The sequence below is a fragment of the Taudactylus pleione genome, unplaced genomic scaffold (assembly GCF_031769625.1).
Source record: "Taudactylus pleione unplaced genomic scaffold, aTauple2 ptg001184l, whole genome shotgun sequence".
NCBI lineage: Eukaryota > Metazoa > Chordata > Amphibia > Anura > Myobatrachidae > Taudactylus > Taudactylus pleione.
In genome coordinates this window covers 20799-35000 of record NW_028285585.1, presented here as the reverse complement: position 1 = coordinate 35000, position 14202 = coordinate 20799, and the positions used below count along the sequence as shown (strand labels likewise).

The window sequence follows — 14202 nt, the reverse complement described above, 5'->3', positions numbered from 1 at the left end:
TGTTTTTGAGCACCTACAGCCAAACCACACTGGACATGCCCAATCTCGTCTGATCTTGGAAGCTATGCAGTGTTGGGACTGGTTTGTACTTGGATGGGAGACCACCTAGGAATCCCAGGTGCTGTAGGTAATTTTATACTGCCATAACAGTCTATTACATTTTACATTTAATTTTTTCAACTTATCAATGAATTTACTTGAGTAAAGAAGTAAAAGAGGTCTAAAGTTAATGTCTTTGAGCACCTACAGCCAAACCACACTGGACATGCCCAATCTCGTCTGATCTTGGAAGTTATGCAGTGTTGGGCCTGGTTAGTACTTGAATGGGAGACCACCTGGGAATATCAGGTGCTGTAGGTAATTTTATACTGCCATAACATTCTTTTCTATTAAATTTTACATTTATTTTTTTCAACTTATCAATGAATTTTCTTGAGTTAAGAAGTAAAAGATGTCTAAAGTTAATGTTTTTGAGCACCTACAGTCAAACCACACTGGACATGCCCAATCTCGTCTGATTTTGGAAGCTATGCAGTGTTTGGCCTGGTTTGTACTTGGATGGGAGACCACCTGGGAATACCAGGTGCTGTAGGTAATTTTATACTGCCATAACATTCTTTTCTAGAACATTTTACATTTAATTTTTTCAACTTATCATTGAATTTACTTGAGTTAAGAAGTAAAAGAGGTCTAAAGTTAATACTTTTGAGCACCTACATCCAATCCACACTGGACATACCCCATCTCGTCTTATCTTGGTAGCTATGCAGTGTTGGGCATGGTCAGTACTTGGATGGGAGACCACCTGGGAATACCACTTGCTGTAGGGAATTTTAGACAACCAAAACATTCTTTTCTATTACATTTTACATTTCATTCTTTCAACTTATCAATGAATTTACTTGAGTTAAGAAGTAAAAGAGGTCTAAAGTTAATGTTTTTGAGCACCTACAGCCAAACCACACTGGACATGCCCAATCTCGTCTGATCTTGGAAGCTATGCAGTGTTGGGCCTGGTTAGTACTTGGATGGGAGACCACCTGGGAATACCAGGTGCTGTAGGTAATTTTATACTGCCATAACATTCTTTTCTATTACATTTTACATTTCATTTTTCAACTTATCATTGAATTTACTTGAGTTAAGAAGTAAAAGAGGTCTAAAGTTAATGTTTTTGAGCACCTACAGCCAAACCACACTGGACATGCCCAATCTCGTCTGAACTTGGAAGCTATGCAGTGTTGGGCCTGGTTAGTACTTGGATGGGAGACCACATGGGATTACCAGGTGCTGTAGTTAATTTTATAGTGCCATAAAATTCTTTTCTATTACATTTTAAATTTAATTTTTTCAACTTATCAATGAATTTACTTGAGGTAAGAAGTAATAGAGGTCTAAAGTTAATGTTTTTGAGCACCCACAGCCAAACCACACTGGACATGCCCAATCTCGTCTGATTTTGGAAGCTATGCAGTGTTGGGCCTGGTTAGTACTTGGATGGGAAACCACCTGGGAATACCAGGTGCTGTAGGTAATTTTATGCAGCCATAACATTCTTTTCTATTACATTTTACATTTAATTTTTTCAACTTATCAATGAATTTACTTGAGTTAAGAAGTAAAAGAGGTCTAAAGTTAATGTTTTTGAGCATCTACAGCCAAACCACACTGGACATGCCCAATCTTGTCTGATCTTGGAAGCTATGCAGTGTTGGGCCTGGTTAGTACTTGGATGGGAGACCACCTGGGAATACCAGGTGCTGTAGGTAATTTTATATAGCCATAACATTCTTTTCTATTACATTTTACATTACATTTTTTCAACTTAGCAATGAATTTACTTGAGTTAAGAAGTAAAAGAGGTCTAAAGTTAATATTTTTCAGCACCTATAGCCAAACCACACTGGACATGGCCAATGTCATTTGATCTTGGAAGCTATGCAGTGTTGGGCGTGGTTAGTACTTGGATGGGAGACCACCAGGGATTACCACGTGCTGTAGGTAATTTTATACTGCCATAACATTCTTTTCTATTACATTTTAAATTTAATTTTTTCAACTTATCAATGAATTTATTTGAGTTAAGAAGTAATAGAGGTCTAAAGTTAATGTTTTTGAGCACCTACAGCCAAACCACACTGGACATGCCCAATCTCGTCTGATCTTGGAAGCTATGCAGTGTTGGGCCTGGTTAGTACTTGGATGGGAGACCACCTGGGAATACCAGGTGCTGTACGTAATTTTATATAGCCATAACATTGTTTTCTATTACATTTTTTCAACTTAGCAATGAATTTACTTGAGTTAAGAAGTAAAAGACGTCTAAAGTTAATATTTTTGAGCACCTATAGCCAAACCACACTGGACATGGCCAATGTCGTTTGATCTTGGAAGCTATGCAGTGTTGGGCATGGTCAGTACTTGGATGGGAGACCACCTGGGAATACCAGGTGCTGTAGGTAATTTTATACTGCCATAACATTCTTTTCTATTACATTTTTCATTTAATTTTTTCAACTTATCAATGAATTTACTTGAGTTAAGAAGTAAAAGATGTCTAAAGTTAAGGCTTTTAGCACCTACAGCCAAACCACACTGGACATGCCCAATCTCATCTGATCTTGGAAGCTATGCAGTGTTGGGCCTGGTTAGTACTTGGATGAGAGACCACCTGGGAATACCAGGTGCTGTAGGTAATTTTATATAGCCATAACATTACATTTTACATTGCATTTTTTCAACTTAGCAATGAATTTACTTGAGTTAAGAAGTAAAAGAGGTCTAAAGTTAATATTTTTCAGCACCTATAGGCAAACCACACTGGACATAGCCAATGTCGTTTGATCTTGGAAGCTATGCAGTGTTGGGAATGGTCAGTACTTGGATGTGAGACCACCTTGGAAAACCAGGTGCAGTAGGTATTTTTATACTGCCATAACATTCTTTTCTATTACATTTTACATTTAATTTTTTCAACTTATCAATGAATTTACTTGAGTAAAGAAGTAAAAGAGGTCTAAAGTTAATGTTTTTGAGCACCTCCAGCCAAACCACACTGGACATGCCCAATCTCGTCTGATCTTGGAAGCTATGCAGTGTTGGGCCTGGTTAGTACTTGGATGGGACACCACCTGGGAATACCAGGTGCTGTAGGTAATTTTATACTGCCATAACATTCTTTTCTATTACATTTTACATTTAATTTTTCAACTTATCATTGAATTTACTTGAGTTAAGAAGTAAAAGAGGTCTAAAGTTAATGTTTTTGAGCACCTACAGCCAATCCACACTGGACATGCCCAAACTCGTCTGAACTTGGAAGCTATGCAGTGTTGGGCCTGGTTAGTACTTGAATGGGAGACCACCAGGGATTACCAGATGCTGTAGGTAATTTTATACTGCCATAACATTCTTTTCTATTACATTTTAAATTTAATTTTTTCAACTTATCAATGAATTTACTTGAGTTAAGAAGTAATAGAGGTCTAAAGTTAATGTTTTTGAGCACCTACATCCAAACCACACTGGACATGCCCAATCTAATCTGATCTTGGAAGCTATGCAGTGTTGGGCCTGGTTAGTACTTGGATGGGAGACCACCTGGGAATACCAGGTGCTGTAGGTAATTTTATACTGCCATAACATTCTTTTCTATTACATTTTACATTACATTTTTTCAACTTAGCAATGAATTTACTTGAGTTAAGAAGTAAAAGAGGTATAAAGTTAATATTTTTGAGCACCTATAGCCAAACCACACTGGACATGGCCAATGTCGTTTGATCTTGGAAGCTATGCAGCGTTGGGCATGGTCAGTACTTGGATGGGAGACCACCTGGAAATACCAGGTGCTGTAGGTAATTTTATACTGCCATAACATTCTTTTCTATTACATTTTACATTTAATTTTTTCAACTTATCAATGAATTTACTTGAGTTAAGAAGTAAAAGAGGTCTAAAGTTAAGGATTTTAGCACCTACAGCCAAACCACACTGGACATGCCCAATCTTGTCTGATCTTGGAAGCTATGCAGTGTTGGGCCTGGTTTGTACTTGGATGGGAGACCACCTGGGAATACCAGGTGCTGTAGGTAATTTTATATAGCCATAACATTCTTTTCTATTACATTTTACATTACATTTTTTCAACTTAGCAATGAATTTACTTGAGTTAAGAAGTAAAAGAGGTCTAAAGTTAATACTTTTGAGCACCTACATCCAATCCACACTGGACATACCCCATCTCGTCTTATCTTGGTAGCTATGCAGTGTTGGGCATGGTCAGTACTTGAATGGGAGACCACCTGGGAATACCAGGTGCTGTAGGGAATTTTAGACAACCAAAACATTCTTTTCTATTACATTTTACATTTCATTCTTTCAACTTATCAATGAATTTACTTGAGTTAAGAAGTAAAAGAGGTCTAAAGTTAATGTTTTTGAGCACCTACAGCCAAACCACACTGGACATGCCCAATCTCGTCTGATCTTGGAAGCTATGCAGTGTTGGGCCTGGTTAGTACTTGGATGGGAGACCACCTGGGAATACCAGGTGCTGTAGGTAATTTTATACTGCCATAACATTCTTTTCTATTACATTTTACATTTCATTTTTCAACTTATCATTGAATTTACTTGAGTTAAGAAGTAAAAGAGGTCTAAAGTTAATGTTTTTGAGCACCTACAGTCAAACCACACTGGACATGCCCAATCTCGTCTGAACTTGGAAGCTATGCAGTGTTGGGCCTGGTTAGTACTTGGATGGGAGACCACCTGGGATTACCAGGTGCTGTAGTTAATTTTATAGTGCCATAACATTCTTTTCTATTACATTTTAAATTTAATTTTTTCAACTTATCAATGAATTTACTTGAGGTAAGAAGTAATAGAGGTCTAAAGTTAATGTTTTTGAGCACCCACAGCCAAACCACACTGGACATGCCCAATCTCGTCTGATTTTGGAAGCTATGCAGTGTTGGGCCTGGTTATTACTTGGATGGGAAACCACCTGGGAATACCAGGTGCTGTAGGTAATTTTATGCAGCCATAACATTCTTTTCTATTACATTTTACATTACATTTTTTCAACTTAGCAATGAATTTACTTGAGTTAAGAAGTAAAAGAGGTCTAAAGTTAATATTTTTCAGCACCTATAGCCAAACCACACTGGACATGGCCAATGTCATTTGATCTTGGAAGCTATGCAGTGTTGGGCGTGGTTAGTACTTGGATGGGAGACCACCAGGGATTACCACGTGCTGTAGGTAATTTTATACTGCCATAACATTCTTTTCTATTACATTTTAAATTTAATTTTTTCAACTTATCAATGAATTTATTTGAGTTAAGAAGTAATAGAGGTCTAAAGTTAATGTTTTTGAGCACCTACAGCCAAACCACACTGGACATGCCCAATCTTGTCTGATCTTGGAAGCTATGCAGTGTTGGGCCTGGTTAGTACTTGGATGGGAGACCACCTGGGAATACCAGGTGCTGTAGGTAATTTTATGCAGCCATAACTTTCTTTTCTATTACATTTTACATTTAATTTTTTCAACTTATCAATGAATTTACTTGAGTTAAGAAGTAAAAGAGGTCTAAAGTTAATGTTTTTGAGCACCTACAGCCAAACCACACTGGACATGCCCAATCTCGTCTGATCTTGGAAGCTATGCAGTGTTGGACCTGTTTAGTACTTGGATAGGAGACCACCTAGGAATCCCAGGTTCTGTAGGTAATTTTATATTGCCATAACATTCTTTTCTATTACATTTTACATTTAATTTTTTCAACTTATCAATGAATTTATTTGAGTTAAGAAGTAAAAGAGGTCTAAAGTTAATGTTTTTGAGAACCCACAGCCAAACCACACTGGACATGCCCAATCTCGTCTGATTTTGAAAGCTATGCAGTGTTCGGTCTGGTTAGTACTTGGATGGGAAACCACCTGGGAATACCAGGTGCTGTAGGTAATTTTATGCAGCCATAACATTCTTTTCTATTACATTTTACATTTAATTTTTTCAACTTATCAATGAATTTACTTGAGTTAAGAAGTAAAAGAGGTCTAAAGTTAATGTTTTTGAGCATCTACAGCCAAACCACACTGGACATGCCCAATCTCGTCTGATCTTGGAAACTATGCAGTGTTGGGCCTGGTTAGTACTTGGATGGGAGACCACCTGGGAATCCCAGGTGCTGTAGGTAATTTTATACTGCCATAATAGTCTTTTTTATTACATTTTACATTTAATTTTTTCAACTTAGCAATGAATTTACTTGAGTTAAGAAGTAAAAGAGGTCTAAAGTTAAGACTTTTAGCACCTATTGCCAAACCACACTGGACATGCCCAATCTCGTCTGATCTTGGAAGCTATGCAGTGTTGGGCCTGGTTAGTACTTGGATGGGAGACCACCTGGGAATACCAGGTGCTGTAGGTAATTTTGTATAGCCATAACATTCTTTTCTATTACATTTTACATTACATTTTTTCAACTTAGCAATGAATTTACTTGAGTTAAGAAGTAAAAGAGGTCTAAAGTTAATATTTTTCAGCACCTATAGCCAAACCACACTGGACATGCCCAATCTTGTCTGATCTTGGAAGCTATCCAGTGTTGGGCCTGGTTAGTACTTGGATGGGAGACCACCTGGGAATACCAGGTGCTGTAGGTAATTTTATATAGCCATAACATTCTTTTCTATTACATTTTTTCAACTTAGCAATGAATTTACTTGAGTTAAGAAGTAAAAGACGTCTAAAGTTAATATTTTTCAGCACCTATAGCCAAACCACACTGGACATGGCCAATGTCGTTTGATCTTGGAAGCTATGCAGTGTTGGGCATGGTCAGTACTTGGATGGGAGACCACCTGGGAATACCAGGTGCTGTAGGTAATTTTATACTGCCATAACATTCTTTTCTATTACATTTTTCATTTAATTTTTTCAACTTATCAATGAATTTACTTGAGTTAAGAAGTAAAAGATGTCTAAAGTTAAGGCTTTTAGCACCTACAGCCAAACCACACTGGACATGCCCAATCTCATCTGATCTTGGAAGCTATGCAGTGTTGGGCCTGGTTAGTACTTGGATGAGAGACCACCTGGGAATACCAGGTGCTGTAGGTAATTTTATATAGCCATAACATTACATTTTACATTGCATTTTTTCAACTTAGCAATGAATTTACTTGAGTTAAGAAGTAAAAGAGGTCTAAAGTTAATATTTTTCAGCACCTATAGGCAAACCACACTGGACATAGCCAATGTCGTTTGATCTTGGAAGCTATGCAGTGTTGGGAATGGTCAGTACTTGGATGTGAGACCACCTTGGAAAACCAGGTGCAGTAGGTATTTTTATACTGCCATAACATTCTTTTCTATTACATTTTACATTTAATTTTTTCAACTTATCAATGAATTTACTTGAGTAAAGAAGTAAAAGAGGTCTAAAGTTAATGTTTTTGAGCAGCTCCAGCCAAACCACACTGGACATGCCCAATCTCGTCTGATCTTGGAAGCTATGCAGTGTTGGGCCTGGTTAGTACTTGGATGGGACACCACCTGGGAATACCAGGTGCTGTAGGTAATTTTATACTGCCATAACATTCTTTTCTATTACATTTTACGTTTCATTTTTCAACTTATCATTGAATTTACTTGAGTTAAGAAGTAAAAGAGGTCTAAAGTTAATGTTTTTGAGCACCTACAGCCAATCCACACTGGACATGCCCAATCTCGTCTGAACTTGGAAGCTATGCAGTGTTGGGCCTGGTTAGTACTTGAATGGGAGACCACCAGGGATTACCAGATGCTGTAGGTAATTTTATACTGCCATAACATTCTTTTCTATTACATTTTAAATTTAATTTTTTCAACTTATCAATGAATTTACTTGCGTTAAGAAGTAATAGAGGTCTAAAGTTAATGTTTTTGAGTACCTACATCCAAACCACACTGGACATGCCCAATCTCATCTGATCTTGGAAGCTATGCAGTGTTGGGCCTGGTTAGTACTTGGATGGGAGACCACCTGGGAATACCAGGTGCTGTAGGTAATTTTATATAGCCATGACATTCTTTTCTATTACATTTTACATTACATTTTTTCAACTTAGCAATGAATTTACTTGAGTTAAGAAGTAAAAGAGGTATAAAGTTAATATTTTTGAGCACCTATAGCCAAACCACACTGGACATGGCCAATGTCGTTTGATCTTGGAAGCTATGCAGTGTTGGGCATGGTCAGTACTTGGATGGGAGACCACCTGGAAATACCAGGTGCTGTAGGTAATTTTATACTGCCATAACTTTCTTTTCTATTACATTTTACATTTAATTTTTTCAACTTATCAATTAATTTACTTGAGTTAAGAAGTAAAAGAGGTCTAAAGTTAAGGATTTTAGCACCTACAGCCAAACCACACTGGACATGCCCAATCTTGTCTGATCTTGGAAGCTATGCAGTGTTGGGCCTGGTTTGTACTTGGATGGGAGACCACCTGGGAATACCAGGTGCTGTAGGTAATTTTATATAGCCATAACATTCTTTTCTATTACATTTTACATTACATTTTTTCAACTTAGCAAAGAATTTACTTGAGTTAAGATGTAAAAGAGGTCTAAAGTTAATATTTTTCAGCACCTATAGCCAAACCACACTGGACATGGCCAATGTCATTTGATCTTGGAAGCTATGCAGTGTTGGGAATGGTCAGTACTTGGATGGGAGACCACCTGGGAAAACCAGGTGCAGTAGGTAATTTTATACTGCCATAACATTCTTTTCTATTACATTTTACATTTAATTTTTTCAACTTATCATTGAATTTACTTGAGTTAAGAAGTAAAAGAGGTCTAAAGTTAATGTATTGGAGCACCTACAGCCAATCCACACTGGACATGCCCAATCTCGTCTGAACTTGGAAGCTATGCAGTGTTGGGCCTGGTTAGTACTTGGATGGGAGACCACCAGGGATTACCAGATGCTGTAGGTAATTTTATACTGCCATAACATTCTTTTCTATTACATTTTACATTTAATTTTTTCAACTTATCAATGAATTTACTTGAATTAAGAAGTAATACAGGTCTAAAGTTAATGTTTTTGAGCACCTACAGCCAAACCACACTGGACATGCCCAATCTCGTCTGATCTTGGAAGCTATGCAGTGTTGGGACTGGTTTGTACTTGGTTGGGAGACTACCTAGGAATCCCAGGTTCTGTAGGTAATTTTTATACTGCCATAACATTCTTTACTATTACATTTTACATTTAATTTTTCAACTTATCAATGAATTTACTTGAGTAAAGAAGTAAAAGATGTCTAAAGTTAATGTTTTTGAGCACCAACAGCCAAACCACAGTGGACATGCCCAATCTCGTCTGATCTTGGAAGCTATGCAGTGTTGGGCCTGGTTAGTACTTGGATGGGAGACCACCTAGGAATCCCAGGTGCTGTAGGTAATTTTATACTGCCATAACAGTCTATTACATTTTACATTTAATTTTTTCAACTTATCAATGAATTTACTTGAGTAAAGAAGTAAAAGAGTTCTAAAGTTAATTTCTTTGAGCACCTACAGCCAAACCACACTGGACATGCCCAATCTCGTCTGATATTGGAAGCTATGCTGTGTTGGGCTTGGATAGTACTTGGATGGGAGACCACCTAGGAATCCTTGGTGCTGTAGGTAATTTTATATAGCCATAACATTCTTTTCCTATTAAATTTTACATTTAATTTTTTCAACTTATCAATGAATTTACTTGAGTTAAGAAGTAAAAGATGTCTAAAGTTAATGTTTTTGAGCACCTACAGTCAAACCACACTGGACATGCCCAATCTCATCTGATCTTGGAAGCTATGCAGTGTTTGGACTGGTTTGTACTTGGATGGGAGACCACCTGGGAATACCAGGTGCTGTAGGTAATTTTATACTGCCATAACATTCTTTTCTAGAACATTTTACATTTAATTTTTTCAACTTATCAATGAATTTACTTGAGTTAAGAAGTAAAAGAGGTCTAAAATTAATGTTTTTGAGCACCTACAGCCAAACCACACTGGACATGCCCAATCTCATCTGATCTTGGAAGCTATGCAGTGTTGGGCCTGGTTAGTACTTGGATGGGAGACCACCTGGGAATACCAGGTGCTGTAGGTAATTTTATACTGCCATAACATTCTTTTCAATTACATTTTACATTTAATTTTTTCAACTTATTAATGAATTTACTTGAGTTAAGAATTAATAGAGGTCTAAAGTTAATGCTTTTGCGCACCTATAGCCAAACCACACTGGACATGCCCAATCTTGTCTGATCTTGGAAGCTATGCAGTGTTGGGCCTGGTTAGTACTTGGATGGGAGACCACCTGGGAATACCAGGAGCTGTAGGTAATTTTATACTGCCATAACATTCTTTTCGATTATATTTTACATTTAATTTTACAACTTATCATTGAATTTACTTGAGTTAAGAAGTAAAAGAGGTCTAAAGTTAATGTTTTTGAGCACCTACAGCCAAACCACACTGGATTTGCCCAATCTCGTCTGATCTTGGAAGCTATGCAGTGTTGGGCCTGGTTAGTACTTGGATGGGAGACCACCTGGGAATACCAGGTGCTGTAGGTAATTTTATACTGCCATAACGTTCTTTTCTATTACATTTTACATTTAATTTTTTCAACTTATCAATGAATTTACTTGAGTTAAGAAGTAATAGTGGTATAAATTTAATGCTTTTGGGCACCTACAGCCAAACCACACTGGACATGCCCAATCTTGTCTGATCTTGGAAACTATGCAGTGTTGGGCCTGGTTAGTACTTGGATGGGAGACCACCTGGGAATACCAGGTGCTGTAGGTAATTTTATACTGCCATAACATTCTTTTCTATTACATTTTACATTTAATTTTTTCAACTTATCAATGAATTTACTTGAGTAAAGAAGTAAAAGAGGTCTAAAGTTAATGTCTTTGCACACCTACAGCCAAACCACACTGGACATGCCCAATCTCGTCTGATATTGGAAGCTATGCAGTGTTGGGCCTGGATAGTACTTGGATGGGAGACCACCTAGGAATCCCTGGTGCTGTAGGTAATTTTATATAGCCATAACATTCTTTTCTATTACATTTTACATTACATTTTTTCAACTTATCATTGAATTTACTTGAGTTAAGAAGTAATAGCGGTATAAATTTAATGCTTTTGGGCACCTACAGCCAAACCACACTGGACATGCCCAATCTCGTCTGATCTTGGAAACTATGCAGTGTTGGGCCTGGTTAGTACTTGGATGGGAGACCACCTGGCAATACCAGGTGCTGTAGGTAATTTTATACTGCCATAACATTCTTTTCTATTACATTTTACATTTAATTTTTTCAACTTATCAATGAATTTACTTGAGTTAAGAAGTAAAAGAGGTCTAAAGTTAATGGTTTTGAGCACCTACAGCCAAACCACACTGGACATGCCCAATCTCGTCTGATCTTGGAAGCTATGCAGTGTGGGCCTGGTTAGTACTTGGATGGGAGACCACCTGGGAATGCCAGATGCTGTAGGTAATTTTATACTGCCATAACATTCTTTTCTATTACATTTTACATTTCATTTTTCAACTTATCATTGAATTTACTTGAGTTAAGAAGTAAAAGAGATCTAAAGTTAAGGTTTTTGAGCACCTACAGCCAAACCACACTGGACATGCCCAATCTCTTCTGAACTTGGAAGCTATGCAGTGTTGGGCGTGGTTAGTACTTGGATGGTAGACCACCAGGGATTACCAGGTGCTGTAGGTAATTTTATACTGCCATAACATTCTTTTCTATTACATTTTAAATTTAATTTTTTCAACTTATCAATGAATTTACTTGAGTTAAGAAGTAATAGAGGTCTAAAGTTAATGTTTTGGAGCACCTACAGCCAAACCACACTGGACATGCCCAATCTCGTCTGATCTTGGAAGCTATGCAGTGTTGGGTCTGGTTAGTACTTGGATGGGAGACCACCTGGGAATACCAGGTGCTGTAGGTAATTTTATGCAGCCATAACATTCTTTTCTATTACATTTTACATTTAATTTTTTCAACTTATCAATGAATTTACTTGAGTGAAGAAGTAAAAGAGGTCTAAAGTTAATGTTTTTGAGCACCTACAGCCAAACCACACTGGACATGCCCAATCTCGTCTGATCTTGGAAGCTATGCAGTGTTGGACCTGTTTAGTACTTGGATAGGAGACCACCTAGTTATCCCAGGTGCTGTAGGTAATTTTATACTGCCATAACATTCTTTTCTATTACATTTTAAATTTAATTTTTTCAACTTATCAATGAATTTACTTGAGTTAAGAAGTAAAAGAGGTCTAAAGTTAATGTTTTTGAGCACCTACAGTCAAACCACACTGGACATGCCCAATCTCATCTGATCTTGGAAGCTATGCAGTGTTTGGCCTGGTTTGTACTTGGATGGGAGACCACCTGGGAATACCAGGTGCTGTAGCTAATTTTATACTGCCATAACATTCTTTTCTAGAACATTTTACATTTAATTTTTTCAACGTATCAATGAATTTACTTGAGTTAAGAAGTAAAAGAGGTCTAAAGTTAATGTTTTTGAGCACCTACAGCCAAACCATACTGGACATGCCCAATCTCATCTGATCTTGGAAGCTATGCAGTGTTGGGCCTGGTTAGTACTTGGATGGGAGACCACCTGGGAATACCAGGTGCTGTAGGTAATTTTATACTGCCATACCATTCTTTTCTATTACATTTTACATTTAATTTTTTCAACTTATTAATGAATTTACTTGAGTTAAGAAGTAAAAGAGGTCTAAAGTTAATGTTTTTGAGCACCTACAGCCAAACCACACTGGACATGCCCAATCTCGTCTGATCTTGGAAGCTATGCAGTGTTGGGCCTGGTTAGTACTTGGATGGGAGACCACCTGGGAATACCAGGTGCTGTAGGTAATTTTATACTGCCATAACATTCTTTTCTATTACATTTTACATTTAATTTTTTCAACTTATCAATGAATTTACTTGAGTTAAGAAGTAATAGCGGTATAAATTTAATGCTTTTGGGCACCTACAGCCAAACCACACTGGACATGCCCAATCTTGTCTGATCTTGGAAACTATGCAGTGTTGGGCCTGGTTAGTACTTGGATGGGAGACCACCTGGGAATACCAGGTGCTGTAGGTAATTTTATACTGCCATAACATTCTTTTCTATTACATTTTACATTTAATTTTTTCAACTTATCAATGAATTTACTTGAGTAAAGAAGTAAAAGAGGTCTAAAGTTAATGTATTTGCGCACCTACAGCCAAACCACACTGGACATGCCCAATCTCGTCTGATATTGGAAGCTATGCAGTGTTGGGCCTGGATAGTACTTGGATGGGAGACCACCTAGGAATCCCTGGTGCTGTAGGTAATTTTATATAGCCATAACATTCTTTTCTATTACATTTTACATTACATTTTTTCAACTTATCATTGAATTTACTTGAGTTAAGAAGTAATAGAGGTATAAATTTAATGCTTTTGGGCACCTACAGCCAAACCACACTGGACATGCCCAATCTCGTCTGATCTTGGAAACTATGCAGTGTTGGGCCTGGTTAGTACTTGGATGGGAGACCACCTGGCAATACCAGGTGCTGTAGGTAATTTTATACTGCCATAACATTCTTTTCTATTACATTTTACATTTAATTTTTTCAACTTATCAATGAATTTACTTGAGTTAAGAAGTAAAAGAGGTCTAAAGTTAATGGTTTTGAGCACCTACAGCCAAACCACACTGGACATGCCCAATCTTATCTGATCTTGGAAGCTATGCAGTGTGGGCCTGGTTAGTACTTGGATGGGAGACCACCTGGGAATACCAGATGCTGTAGGTAATTTTATACTGCCATAACATTCTTTTCTATTACATTTTACATTTCATTTTTCAACTTATCATTGAATTTACTTGAGTTAAGAAGTAAAAGAGATCTAAAGTTAAGGTTTTTGAGCACCTACAGCCAAACCACACTGGACATGCCCAATCTTGTCTGAACTTGGAAGCTATGCAGTGTTGGGTCTGGTTAGTACTTGGATGGGAGACCACCTGCGAATACCAGGTGCTGTAGGTAATTTTATGCAGCCATAACATTCTTTTCTATTACATTTTA

General features: G+C 37.4%; 7 non-coding genes and 48 pseudogenes across 7 annotated transcripts; all 55 read left to right on the top strand.

Moving 5' to 3' along the window:
- Positions 1-11: 11 nt before the first annotated feature.
- LOC148451210 (5S ribosomal RNA) lies at positions 12-130 on the top strand (annotated as a pseudogene).
- Positions 131-241: 111 nt separating this feature from the next.
- LOC148451209 (5S ribosomal RNA) lies at positions 242-360 on the top strand. The gene has a single exon (XR_015875103.1). It is a non-coding gene; the product is annotated as a 5S ribosomal RNA (ribosomal RNA).
- Positions 361-476: 116 nt separating this feature from the next.
- On the top strand, positions 477-595 carry LOC148451208 (5S ribosomal RNA; annotated as a pseudogene).
- Positions 596-946: 351 nt separating this feature from the next.
- Positions 947-1065, top strand: LOC148451207 (5S ribosomal RNA). Its single transcript, XR_015874956.1, has one exon. It is a non-coding gene; the product is annotated as a 5S ribosomal RNA (ribosomal RNA).
- Positions 1066-1180: 115 nt separating this feature from the next.
- On the top strand, positions 1181-1299 carry LOC148451206 (5S ribosomal RNA; annotated as a pseudogene).
- A 116-nt stretch (positions 1300-1415) lies between these two features.
- On the top strand, positions 1416-1534 carry LOC148451205 (5S ribosomal RNA; annotated as a pseudogene).
- Positions 1535-1650: 116 nt separating this feature from the next.
- LOC148451204 (5S ribosomal RNA) lies at positions 1651-1769 on the top strand (annotated as a pseudogene).
- Positions 1770-1885: 116 nt separating this feature from the next.
- LOC148451203 (5S ribosomal RNA) lies at positions 1886-2004 on the top strand (annotated as a pseudogene).
- A 116-nt stretch (positions 2005-2120) lies between these two features.
- LOC148451202 (5S ribosomal RNA) lies at positions 2121-2239 on the top strand (annotated as a pseudogene).
- A 104-nt stretch (positions 2240-2343) lies between these two features.
- Positions 2344-2462, top strand: LOC148451201 (5S ribosomal RNA; annotated as a pseudogene).
- Positions 2463-2577: 115 nt separating this feature from the next.
- On the top strand, positions 2578-2696 carry LOC148451200 (5S ribosomal RNA; annotated as a pseudogene).
- A 341-nt stretch (positions 2697-3037) lies between these two features.
- On the top strand, positions 3038-3156 carry LOC148451199 (5S ribosomal RNA; annotated as a pseudogene).
- Positions 3157-3271: 115 nt separating this feature from the next.
- Positions 3272-3390, top strand: LOC148451198 (5S ribosomal RNA; annotated as a pseudogene).
- A 116-nt stretch (positions 3391-3506) lies between these two features.
- LOC148451197 (5S ribosomal RNA) lies at positions 3507-3625 on the top strand (annotated as a pseudogene).
- Positions 3626-3975: 350 nt separating this feature from the next.
- Positions 3976-4094, top strand: LOC148451196 (5S ribosomal RNA; annotated as a pseudogene).
- Positions 4095-4445: 351 nt separating this feature from the next.
- On the top strand, positions 4446-4564 carry LOC148451195 (5S ribosomal RNA). Its single transcript, XR_015874955.1, has one exon. It is a non-coding gene; the product is annotated as a 5S ribosomal RNA (ribosomal RNA).
- Positions 4565-4679: 115 nt separating this feature from the next.
- On the top strand, positions 4680-4798 carry LOC148451194 (5S ribosomal RNA; annotated as a pseudogene).
- Positions 4799-4914: 116 nt separating this feature from the next.
- LOC148451193 (5S ribosomal RNA) lies at positions 4915-5033 on the top strand (annotated as a pseudogene).
- Positions 5034-5149: 116 nt separating this feature from the next.
- LOC148451192 (5S ribosomal RNA) lies at positions 5150-5268 on the top strand (annotated as a pseudogene).
- A 116-nt stretch (positions 5269-5384) lies between these two features.
- On the top strand, positions 5385-5503 carry LOC148451191 (5S ribosomal RNA; annotated as a pseudogene).
- Positions 5504-5619: 116 nt separating this feature from the next.
- LOC148451190 (5S ribosomal RNA) lies at positions 5620-5738 on the top strand (annotated as a pseudogene).
- A 116-nt stretch (positions 5739-5854) lies between these two features.
- Positions 5855-5973, top strand: LOC148451189 (5S ribosomal RNA; annotated as a pseudogene).
- Positions 5974-6089: 116 nt separating this feature from the next.
- Positions 6090-6208, top strand: LOC148451188 (5S ribosomal RNA; annotated as a pseudogene).
- Positions 6209-6323: 115 nt separating this feature from the next.
- LOC148451187 (5S ribosomal RNA) lies at positions 6324-6442 on the top strand (annotated as a pseudogene).
- A 116-nt stretch (positions 6443-6558) lies between these two features.
- LOC148451186 (5S ribosomal RNA) lies at positions 6559-6677 on the top strand (annotated as a pseudogene).
- Positions 6678-6781: 104 nt separating this feature from the next.
- Positions 6782-6900, top strand: LOC148451185 (5S ribosomal RNA; annotated as a pseudogene).
- A 115-nt stretch (positions 6901-7015) lies between these two features.
- Positions 7016-7134, top strand: LOC148451184 (5S ribosomal RNA; annotated as a pseudogene).
- A 341-nt stretch (positions 7135-7475) lies between these two features.
- On the top strand, positions 7476-7594 carry LOC148451183 (5S ribosomal RNA; annotated as a pseudogene).
- A 115-nt stretch (positions 7595-7709) lies between these two features.
- LOC148451182 (5S ribosomal RNA) lies at positions 7710-7828 on the top strand (annotated as a pseudogene).
- Positions 7829-7944: 116 nt separating this feature from the next.
- On the top strand, positions 7945-8063 carry LOC148451181 (5S ribosomal RNA; annotated as a pseudogene).
- A 116-nt stretch (positions 8064-8179) lies between these two features.
- Positions 8180-8298, top strand: LOC148451180 (5S ribosomal RNA; annotated as a pseudogene).
- A 115-nt stretch (positions 8299-8413) lies between these two features.
- Positions 8414-8532, top strand: LOC148451179 (5S ribosomal RNA; annotated as a pseudogene).
- A 351-nt stretch (positions 8533-8883) lies between these two features.
- Positions 8884-9002, top strand: LOC148451178 (5S ribosomal RNA; annotated as a pseudogene).
- A 116-nt stretch (positions 9003-9118) lies between these two features.
- LOC148451177 (5S ribosomal RNA) lies at positions 9119-9237 on the top strand (annotated as a pseudogene).
- Positions 9238-9353: 116 nt separating this feature from the next.
- LOC148451176 (5S ribosomal RNA) lies at positions 9354-9472 on the top strand (annotated as a pseudogene).
- A 111-nt stretch (positions 9473-9583) lies between these two features.
- LOC148451175 (5S ribosomal RNA) lies at positions 9584-9702 on the top strand (annotated as a pseudogene).
- Positions 9703-9819: 117 nt separating this feature from the next.
- On the top strand, positions 9820-9938 carry LOC148451174 (5S ribosomal RNA; annotated as a pseudogene).
- Positions 9939-10054: 116 nt separating this feature from the next.
- LOC148451173 (5S ribosomal RNA) lies at positions 10055-10173 on the top strand. The gene has a single exon (XR_015874952.1). It is a non-coding gene; the product is annotated as a 5S ribosomal RNA (ribosomal RNA).
- A 116-nt stretch (positions 10174-10289) lies between these two features.
- LOC148451172 (5S ribosomal RNA) lies at positions 10290-10408 on the top strand (annotated as a pseudogene).
- Positions 10409-10523: 115 nt separating this feature from the next.
- On the top strand, positions 10524-10642 carry LOC148451171 (5S ribosomal RNA). The gene has a single exon (XR_015875104.1). It is a non-coding gene; the product is annotated as a 5S ribosomal RNA (ribosomal RNA).
- Positions 10643-10758: 116 nt separating this feature from the next.
- Positions 10759-10877, top strand: LOC148451170 (5S ribosomal RNA; annotated as a pseudogene).
- Positions 10878-10993: 116 nt separating this feature from the next.
- On the top strand, positions 10994-11112 carry LOC148451169 (5S ribosomal RNA; annotated as a pseudogene).
- Positions 11113-11228: 116 nt separating this feature from the next.
- Positions 11229-11347, top strand: LOC148451168 (5S ribosomal RNA; annotated as a pseudogene).
- Positions 11348-11463: 116 nt separating this feature from the next.
- Positions 11464-11581, top strand: LOC148451167 (5S ribosomal RNA; annotated as a pseudogene).
- Positions 11582-11696: 115 nt separating this feature from the next.
- LOC148451166 (5S ribosomal RNA) lies at positions 11697-11815 on the top strand (annotated as a pseudogene).
- A 116-nt stretch (positions 11816-11931) lies between these two features.
- LOC148451165 (5S ribosomal RNA) lies at positions 11932-12050 on the top strand (annotated as a pseudogene).
- A 116-nt stretch (positions 12051-12166) lies between these two features.
- LOC148451164 (5S ribosomal RNA) lies at positions 12167-12285 on the top strand (annotated as a pseudogene).
- A 116-nt stretch (positions 12286-12401) lies between these two features.
- On the top strand, positions 12402-12520 carry LOC148451163 (5S ribosomal RNA; annotated as a pseudogene).
- Positions 12521-12636: 116 nt separating this feature from the next.
- LOC148451162 (5S ribosomal RNA) lies at positions 12637-12755 on the top strand. Its single transcript, XR_015875059.1, has one exon. It is a non-coding gene; the product is annotated as a 5S ribosomal RNA (ribosomal RNA).
- Positions 12756-12871: 116 nt separating this feature from the next.
- On the top strand, positions 12872-12990 carry LOC148451161 (5S ribosomal RNA). The gene has a single exon (XR_015874954.1). It is a non-coding gene; the product is annotated as a 5S ribosomal RNA (ribosomal RNA).
- A 116-nt stretch (positions 12991-13106) lies between these two features.
- Positions 13107-13225, top strand: LOC148451160 (5S ribosomal RNA; annotated as a pseudogene).
- A 116-nt stretch (positions 13226-13341) lies between these two features.
- On the top strand, positions 13342-13460 carry LOC148451159 (5S ribosomal RNA; annotated as a pseudogene).
- Positions 13461-13576: 116 nt separating this feature from the next.
- Positions 13577-13695, top strand: LOC148451158 (5S ribosomal RNA; annotated as a pseudogene).
- A 116-nt stretch (positions 13696-13811) lies between these two features.
- On the top strand, positions 13812-13929 carry LOC148451157 (5S ribosomal RNA; annotated as a pseudogene).
- A 115-nt stretch (positions 13930-14044) lies between these two features.
- On the top strand, positions 14045-14163 carry LOC148451156 (5S ribosomal RNA; annotated as a pseudogene).
- The last annotated feature ends 39 nt before the right edge of the window (positions 14164-14202 follow it).